The 9,574-nt window shown below is 49.1% G+C and overlaps 1 protein-coding gene across 1 annotated transcript in view; it reads left to right on the top strand.

Annotated features, from left to right (window-relative positions):
- The first annotated feature begins 6 nt into the window (after window positions 1-6).
- The window catches only part of KPNA3 (karyopherin subunit alpha 3), a 91,585-nt gene continuing 82,017 nt past the window's right edge, over window positions 7-9,574 (top strand). The window contains exon 1 of the mRNA XM_019529971.1: window positions 7-67. The gene's annotated coding sequence lies outside the window, so the exon portion shown is untranslated. The remainder of the gene's footprint in view (window positions 68-9,574) is intronic.

The following is a 9,574-nucleotide window of genomic DNA, read 5'->3' as shown; positions in this document are numbered from 1 at the left end:
CGCCGCCGCCGCGGGCCTTGAGAACCACCGCATCAAGAGCTTCAAGAACAAGGGTCGCGACGTGGAGGTGAGCGCCGCGAACCCCGCCAGCCGGCTCCCATGGTCCGGCCCGGCGGCGAGGGGCCGCTAGGAAAATGCCTCCGGGTTTTAATTCTCCGTCACGCGGGCGGGCGCAGCGCGGGGCAGGGGGGCGGATCCTTCCCCCCTCACGCCGCCGGGCGCGGGGTGCGGACAGGGCCGCACATCCCCTCCCCTCCCCACCCCAGCTCTGCCGGTCGGGCCCTGCGGCCGCCGCTGTCGCCTCCCTCCTCGGTGGTTCCGGGCGCTCGAGGCGGCGCTCGCGGACCCTGGGGGCGGCGCTGAACGCGCGCCCACCCGGTACCTCCCTCCCAGCCGCGGGGGCAGGCCGCGGCTGGGCCGCTAAAGGGGGCTGGATCCCGGCGGGGTGTGGGGGCCGTGGTAGGCCTCTGCGTGGCACCGGGTGTCTTCCCTGACTCGCGTTGTATGTAGGTCGAGCGGGTGGCGGGGAGCTTCTGTTGTCCTCCAGTTGAGATCAGCAGGAGCCTCTTTCCACTCCCCTGAAGTGAGAGTCAACCTGCCAGAGAGAAAGGGGTGCGGAGCCTCCCCCTGTGTGCCCTGCTCTGACAGCTCTGCGCTCACCCGAGAGCGGCCAGCTCAGTCCAAAGTGGGCTCTGAAGCAGCACCTCCCTCCCCCCAGCTCCTATGTGCTGGGGTAGAATTCACACTTTTGCTGCTATTGTTTGGGTGGAGGCCGGTCTGTGCAGGCCTAGCTCAGCAGTAGCGTGCCTTTGTACAGATGACATTCACAATGGAAACTAATCTCTGTCTCCATGTATATGGTACTTGCTGGGGGTGAATCTGAGGAAAATCATGCTTTCTGCAAAGTGGATGCACACGTGAAGGGAAGGTTTTGTGCCTGGCAGACCAGCAGTGGTAACTAAATTATTGTTATCTTTATTTTTTTTTAAATACCCCACCCTTAGATTAAGTAGCTGGCTTCTATCATTACTGGTTCTTGCCTGCTTCTTACCCTGTGAAATCATTCATCCTCTTTTCCCATCTCCCTATATTGAGAATATTGATTTTGCTTCAGTGTTTCTGGGGAAATCGGGATCTTCATTTTCTGTCTTCCCAGCAGCTGGCCGAGCTGATTAGAGAACTAAGTGGGGGCAGGCTGATATCCTCACTTGGTATGTCTTGCCATCTAGGCTTCCTGATATATGGACTTGTTTGAAGCTGGTGGCTAGTGAGCTCAGAAAAGGATCTGTTTCTGTTTACAAAGGGGAAACTGCTATAGCTGTCTCAAGAGAATTATTCAGCTTCAGTTATGCTGGTGCACCTCCCTTGTGTGGCTGCTGTTCTTAAGTAGTTAATCTGCATTAATTGCTCTTATTATGGTATACTCTCCTATGGTTATTCTGTGGTCAGCTTTCCTGAATAGACTAGCCCTGAAGCTTCCCAGCTTAGAGGGTCACAATACTTAGCCCTGGTGGAGTATAAAAGGTATTAGAGTTAAAAGGTGGTAAAAGAGCTTGTTCAGCATTAATTTCTGTACCCCCAAATGTTATTATTCTCTAAAGAAGTATGGTAGTACTTAAAAAGCTTTATGTTCACAGAAGAAATTAGATATTCAGTTTAAAAGTTAAATGCTTTACATTAAATTTAGTCTGTTTAAAAAACAAACAATTTAAGCAGAACTCTTAAAAGTCAGAATGTGGTTTACGTTAAACATTTGGTGATTTTCAGTATTTCTGGTTAACTGTTGGCTTCCTGATTTGTTTTCCTGTTTAGCATGGAGGTCAGTCCTGAGACTGGTAGTAGAAGTACCCTCATCAGTAGCTTTGCTTTAACCAGTTGTTATACCAGTGTATCTGCTGGGATTATTTTAAAAGACTTGATGAGTTAGTTTAGTATAGGGCAGGGGTATTTGTTCACAATGGGGTACTGGGCTGGATCTGGACTGCAGGGCTCTTTGCAGGTTGGATCCAACCTGGGGCAGGAGGGCTGCCTCAGTAGCCACTGTGGTGCAGGGTGGGCGCTGTAGGTCTGGTGGGGGCAGGAGGAACACCGGAGTCTGATGGCAGCAAGCCAAGCTTGCTACTGATCGCCATGCCCAACAGAACCAAAGGGTCCAACTGTGCAGTCTGGTGGGCAGGATAGGGAGACTCCATAGGCCAAATGTGGCCTGCTGGCCCAATGATTGACATCCCTGTTCTAGGGAATGCCACATGTGTTGAACTGTTTTTTTGAACAAAAGGTGCTGACTTGCGGGTTTATTGCAGTATAAAATGAATTGTATGCCAGGCAAAGGATTTACATCCTGTGATATGGCTATGGACCTAGTATAATTGAGTAACAGCTGTAAGGGTGGCACCTTAAAGTCTAACTCTAATTCTAAAGTAGATCAATTGCAGTCCATTTCATTCAACTGGGTGGTGTTGTCATTGACTAGAGGAGAGGTAGTTAAGATCAGGAAGGGTAGGGGGCACAAGTTAGTCTTCAACTTGTTGCGTTCTCTCTCTTAGTTGAGAATGGCTTGCTTTGAGCCTTTTGCCACAGTGAAGGTGCTTTTTATATAATATAGGAAATTCTTCCAAAATGATTGCCTTTATGTTTGTAGATAACTTTTTTAACAAAAGAGGAACTCCAGAAGCCAGGAGGAATACTACTGATCATTTGGGATGGTCAGTGAGCTGAGATCTTTGTAAGGTAACATTAGTAGAAAAATGAACTATTCTGGATGTTGGACAGTTGGACTCATATGTGCTGATTTATCTACCTTACAATATTGCTTTTTTTTTTTTTAGGAAATCTTAACTGTTAAATACCTTATTTCCAAAAGAGGTGCACTGATATATTGGTTGTGTATCGGATTAGCACCGATTAAAAGGAAAATGAACATTATTGGCTTTTTTTAGCCAATAATGTTCTCCGATTATTTAATTATGCCATAACCCCCCAATGCCTGGGTTCTCTCCTGTGAGCCGGGGTGACCCCGGATACACTCCTATCTCTTCACTGGTGGGCCAGGCTGGGCAGGAGTGCAGTTGCCACGGTGTCCCAGGGGCTGTCATAGACTGCAGGCTGGGGCCAGGATGAACACTGTAAAAGGTGCTGAATACCAGAGAAGTGACTAGGGTGTCCAAGGGTGGGCAGAACTGAGCTGCCTGGCCCGGCCCAGCGTGACTCAGCCCACGGTGCCTGGGGGTCTGTGCCTCAGAGGTGGGAGCGGAGGGCCTGGCCAGGGCATCTACTCCCCCACCCCACCCCCTTCCCCCACTCTACCCCCTCCTGCCTGCTGTGTGTGGCAGAGTCCTTCTCCAGTGGGAAGGAAGCCTTTGGGAGTGGGGGGTGGTGCTTTAATTAAAATGACTCTGCAATCCGCTCTAAAGTGTCCAGAGACCACCCAGCCCTGGGCAGCCTCAGACTTAGGCAGCTGTCCGCAGGCTCGGATTGAAGGGCTGGGGCTGCAGTGCGCACAGGGCACTTGTACATGTGCTCCAGGAGTGTGTGGGGAGGGGTGGGCGGAACAGCGTTTTAATTAGTAAAGTGCTGCTGTGTCCCCTGTATCAGCATCCCCACACTTAGAAAGGGGGTGCTTGAATTAAAGCTTATTTGACAAGCGTTATTACTAAATGTTGGTTATTGGATCGGTATTGGCTGATATGGCTGGTTAATAATCAGCTATTGGTATTGGCCAACAAAATCTTTATCCATGCACCCCTAATTTCCAGTCAAATCTGTTGAACAAAGTGCAGCCTGTATCACCTGCTTGAAGATTGTATACTGTTGACGTTCATCTAACCAGGGTTGAACGAATACGGAATCCATTTAGTTAGAAACCATGTTTCCTTAGCTCCTACTCAGCTGCTGGTTATTAAATATTCTAAAATAATTTATTTTCATAGTACTAACTGTTCTGATGCTTATTCCTTTAAATGGTAGTTTATTCATATTTTGTTCATAGTATCATAGTACTTAGGGTCAGAAAGGACCTAAACAGATCATCAGGTCCTACCCCCTGCCCCAGGCAGGAGCAGATGCTGGGGTCATATCCCCTCAGCCAAATATCTGTCCAGCCTCCACTTGAAGACCTCCAAGGTAGGAGAGAGTACCACCCCACTTGGGAGCCTGTTCCAGAGCCCTAACTGTAAAGTAATGTCTCCTGATGTCCAGCCTCAACCTTCACTCTAACAATTTGTGGCCATTATTCCTAGTAACCCCCAGTGGTGCCCAGGGGAACAGAGCCTCCCCCAATTCCCACTGGTCCACCCGGCGAGCTTGTAAACAGCCATGAGATTCCCTCTCAGCCTGCTCTTGTGGAGGCTGAATAGGTTCAGGCCCTTTAGCCTCTCTTCATTGGGCCTGTCCTGCTGCCCCTTGACCATGCGAGTGGGCCTCCTCTGGACCCTTTCAATGCTAGCCACACTTCTCTTGAGGTGCAGCACTCAGAACTGGATGCAGTATGCCAACTGTGGCCTGACCAATGTCACATAGAGGGGAAAAAGATCACCTCCCTGGACCTCCTTGTGATGCATCTGTAGATGCACAACAAGGTGCGGTTAGTCTTACTGACTGCTTCCTCGCATTAGTGGCTCATGTCTGTCATGGAGACAGCAATGACTCCAAGACTCCTTTCTGCCACCGTGTTGATAAGAAGGGTATTCCCTAGCCTGCAGGTGTGTTGCTGGTTCTTTCTCCCTAGATGCAGTACCTTGCACTTGTCTGCATTGAATTCCATCTTATTCTCATCTGCCCACCTCTGTAATTTGTCTAGATCTAGCTGGATTCTGTCCCTCCTCTCCAGCATACCCACCTTGCCCCACAACTTGGTGTCATCAGTGAATATGGACAGAGTGCATTCCACACCCACATCCAGATCACTGATAAAGATGTTGAACAATATAGGTCCCAGGACTGAGCGCTGGGAGACTTCACTGCCCACATCCCTCCAGGTCAAGAATGACCTGTCCACCACCACTCTCTGGGTGCGACCATCTAGCCAATTTGCCACCCATCTGACTATGCAGGCATTAATGTCACCTAGTTTTTTAAAGAGAATGTGGTGGGAAACTGTGTCAAAGGCCTTAAAGTCCAGGAAGATGACATCCACCCTGACACCCTTGTCCAGGAACTTTGTGACCTGATCATAAAAAGAACTCAGGTTAGTCGGGCAGAACCTGGCATCAGTGAACCCATGTTGGTTGCCTCTGAGTGTTACGTCCCTTGCTGGGCGCTTGCATATGTGCTCCTTGATAATTTTCTCAAAGGTCTTCCCAAGGACTGAAGTAGGACTGACTGGTCTATAATTGCCGGGGTCCTCTTTTCTCCCCTTCTTGTAAATGGGACCACGTTGGCTCTTTTTCAATCCTCTGGTACCTGACCAGTGCCCCACGGATGCTCATACAGCCATGTCAGGGGCCCTGCTGTGCCCCCGCCAACTCCCTCAGCACCCTTGGGTGAAGAGCATCTGGACCTACTGATTTAAACATGTCCAGCCCCTCCAAAAGTTTCCTAACTAGGTTGTCCCTGAACCTGGGCATGGCAGTGCCTCCCCTGGATCCATCCGCAATTGTAGTAGGGTAGATGTCCCAATCGCTGTTCAGGAATGTGGAGGCAAAGAATTCGTTAAAGAGGTCAGCTTTTTCTTTTGCTGCAGTCACCAGATTGCCAAGCCTATCCTGTAGGGACCCCACATTACCCAGTGCCGCCTTCTTACTTCCTATGTGTTTAAAAAAGGAAAATTTGATAAGTTCTTGGCTCTGCTATGCTACATATAACACTATCTTGTTATAACCGGGCTGGTTCTTAATTTTTTGGTAGAGGTAAAGGGACTGGACAAAGCTAGTGCATCTAGTGTAGAGAAGGGTCCAGGTCTAGCAACATTACATGGGTGATTGTAATACGTTGTGTATCACATAGACAAGTTTGCAGTGCTCTTTCTGTTGGGTCAGAAAAGGGGTATGTTGAGAGGAGCTGTGGTTAGTGGGTCCACAAACTTCACCATTCCACTGTTTGTGAAGAATGGAAAATTGTCTGTCTTGGTTTTCAGGTGTGGCACAGAATAGTCTTTATTTCCATATTAGTTTCCAAGCTATGTAGGCTGTATATATAGGATAATAATTTAATTTGAAATGCACTGTTGCTAGTATCTCCAAAAATGGTGCTCAAAATCATTTGATTAGTATTCCAAACAGCAATTGTTAGAGGGTTTTTTTTTACTAATTATAACTCTAGTTTTTGTTATGGTTAACACCCAAATAAATTAATTTTACAAGCTTTGTGGGGTCTCCTAGTCTCCATATTTGGGGAAAAAAATCAGATTTCCTTTTTTTCCATATACATAAAAACACCTGATTCCTTGTTTAGAGGGTCTTATGATTGTGAGTTCCTAAGTTTCAGACAGCCACTGGCATGGTTTGCAGGCTGCTGTTTTATACTTAAACTTGTTCTGTAAAATATCCAAACCACTCGGATAAATGCACACCGTAATCAAATTTATTTTAGATGTAATTAGGCTAATTAAAGCAGTTATGAAAGATTGTAGCTCATTAGGTTGTTAGTGAAATCTAAACTGAATTTAGTTATTAAAAATTGTATTAGGGCATTGAGATTGCCACTACAAAGCAAGAAATCTCTCAACTACGTTATTTTCTATTAACTTTGCTGTTACTGTCAACCATCTTCTGCCCCTTCTTGACCTCTTATTTGCTTTTGGTCCATTACCCTCATTTTTATTTAGAACCATAAAAAGCACATATGCACAGGTTCTATTTTATCAACTTTTGTCCAATTTATAATTTTAAGTCTGTCAGTCCACCTATTATCAGCCAGCATCTGTGAATGTAGTGTATGGAGGAATCATTAAGTTTTACGTAACAGACTCCTAAATAAACTTGAATTTGGCATTTATAGGCCTGATCATGTAATCTGAATTTAGTTCTCTTGTGCTATGCACTGAATGAGTGACTGAAAAATAAAGTTTAATTGTTTAATCAGAATAGTTATGCGTAACAGACCAGAAATAAGATTGCATAGGTAACTGTATTGCATGGTGGTACTTAAACTTTTGAATGTTTCACTCCGCAACTTCAATTTTTTTTTTTACATCTGTATGCAACTTCTAGCCTTTTGAAAAATGTATTACCTCTTTCAGGCAACTATAAAATCCCAACCATGAATCAGCAGGATTTGAATGCTGAACCTTCTGTCTGACATGGATTTTTATTGCCTGAGCCACAAGGTTAATTACATTAAGTGGCAGTAGGAGATGGCTGCTTTACCAGAGAGGATTTTGAGCAGGGGTAGGCTATGTTTTTTGGCTGGAGTACCGAAAAACCCACTATGTCTACCTTGCAAGGTGCCTGAGTGCCAGCATGCCACAAAAAGAAAAGGAGGGGGGCGCATTTACAATTATTAACTGTATTAAAAATGCACTGCATATTTAATACAGTCTTAAAAAAAAGCAACATTTATGATTATTACAGTAAATACCAGGTTTTCCAAAAATTCAAAACCTGATGACAATAAATAAAACTTCATGTACTGCCTTTATACTTGTGAGCTGTTTTTTCTTGTTAAGCATGTTGTGATGAGAGGGGGGAGAGAGGAGCAGGGGGGTGGGGGGGAGTCATTGTGGGCAGGCTGGCCTGGCCAGGCCCTTGGGAATGCTCCCTGGTGGAGAGCTGAGGTCAGGCAGGGAGCAGGGGCTGCCCCAGGGTTTTGTAGACTTGGGGCCCAGCAGCACTGGAGTTGGGGCCCAGTTGGCCTGTGTAGCTCAGGGGGGATGGGCCACCCTGCCTGCAAATGGATGCTGCCTGGCTGGGCCAGTACTCTAGGCCCAGTGAGCTCCCTGCTTTGTCTCTGTGCGTGCTGGGTACAGTGCAAGTGGGAACTGTAGCTGCAGGCTGTTCCCCAGGGTCGGGGAACAGACGCTATAGCTGGTGCTCAGGGCCGAGCTGGCCAGGAGCCTGTAGTGCAGCGGCTCTGTGCAGTGCCTGCCCCAGCCCTGGCCCCTTGAGAGGAGCTGCAGGTGGGCAAGGCTAGGACCTGGGAACACTGAGGCAACTGCAGTGGCTGTTTCCAGGCTCCAGGGGGCTCCCACGGTCAGGCCCTTGCACCAGAGATGACTCTGCCCTGCTTGCACTGTGACCAGCGTGCAGGGAGGTTGATCCCACAGAGGGAAGCCCCCCGAGCCTGGTGTCCTACCCTAGCCAGGCAGCATCCCCGTGTGTGCAGGGTGGTTGCGGCCCATCGCTGAGGAGCTGAGTGGGCTTGGCTATGCCCCACCACGGATGCTGCTGGGCACCCCTGCCTGCCCACTGCAGCTCAAGCCTGCAGAGCCCCGGGGCTGCCCCCACTTCCTACCCAGCCCCTGCCTTCCTAAGGGCCCAACTAGGCTAGCTTGCCCGCAGCGCCTCTCCCCACACTGCCCAGACTCTGTCCCGACCGCCTGGCCCCAGCACTTGGCACCCCAGTGCTGCCCTGGGTGGGACAAGGTGTCTGCCTGCCTGGGCCCAGCGTTCTGCCACCCACTGGAAGCCTCCAGGGCAGTGACCCTGCGCAGTGCCTGCCCTGGCCCCAGCCCTGCCCACCTGCAGCTCCCTCCAGGGTCCAGCTGGGCGGGAAGATGCAGCCTGTGAGCAAGGGGTGGGGGCAGTCAAATGCAGACAACCTCCCTGCCTGTGTTCTTCTGGCTCTGACTTGTGGCTGCATGGGAGAGCCCAGAGTAGCAACTTAAAAAAAAATTCAAACAATTTCTTTGCATGTCTTCTGGCATGCCGGGAAAAATGTCTTCACATGCCACTAATGGCACGTGTGCTGCTGGTTGCCAGCCTCTGCACTAGAGAAAGTATTCCGCATTTGGATGGGTGGGCAGGAAAAGTTTGGCACAGTTGTCCTCTCCTCAGACTTAGAAACTTTGGGGCTCCTTCCCTCATGTGTTGTCTGCAGAGGCAGAGAATGGCTGCTGGGGTCGTATGCTGAGTTGGAAGGCTCATGATGTGGATAGCCTTGCTTTTCATAGTTTCTAGTGTCGGAAGGGACCTGAGTAGATCATCTAGTCTGACCCCCCCCCCATGGCAGGAAACAATATTAGGGTCAAACAACCCCAGCAAGATGTTCATCCAACCTCCTCTTAAAAATCCCCAGGGTAGGAGCCAGGACTACCTGTCTTGGAAGTTGGTTGCAGATCCTAGCTGCCCTGACCGTGAAGTAGTGCTTCCTGATATCTAGCCTAAGCCTGCCCTCTGCCAGCTTGTGACCGTTATTCCTGGTCACTTCTGGCAGTGCACGGGGGAACAGTGACTCCCCCAATGCCCGCTGATCCCCCCTGACTAGTTTATAACAGGCCACGAGATCCCCCCTCAGCCTTCTCTTGTGGAGGCTGAACGGGTTCAGGTCCTGTAGCCTCTCCTCATAGGGCCTGCCCTGCTGTCCCCTGATCATGCGAGTGGCCTTCCTCTGGACCCTCTCTATGCTGTCCACATCCCTCTTGAAGTGCGGTGCCCAGAACTGGATGCAGTACTCCAGCTGCAGCCTGACCAGTGCCTCA

Source organism: Crocodylus porosus, unplaced genomic scaffold (genome assembly GCF_001723895.1).
Source record: "Crocodylus porosus isolate Cpor-Errol unplaced genomic scaffold, CroPor_comp1, whole genome shotgun sequence".
In the NCBI taxonomy this organism is placed as follows: domain Eukaryota; kingdom Metazoa; phylum Chordata; order Crocodylia; family Crocodylidae; genus Crocodylus; species Crocodylus porosus.
The sequence above is the reverse complement of the archived record's forward strand: the minus strand, read 5'-3'. Positions and strand labels throughout refer to the sequence as shown.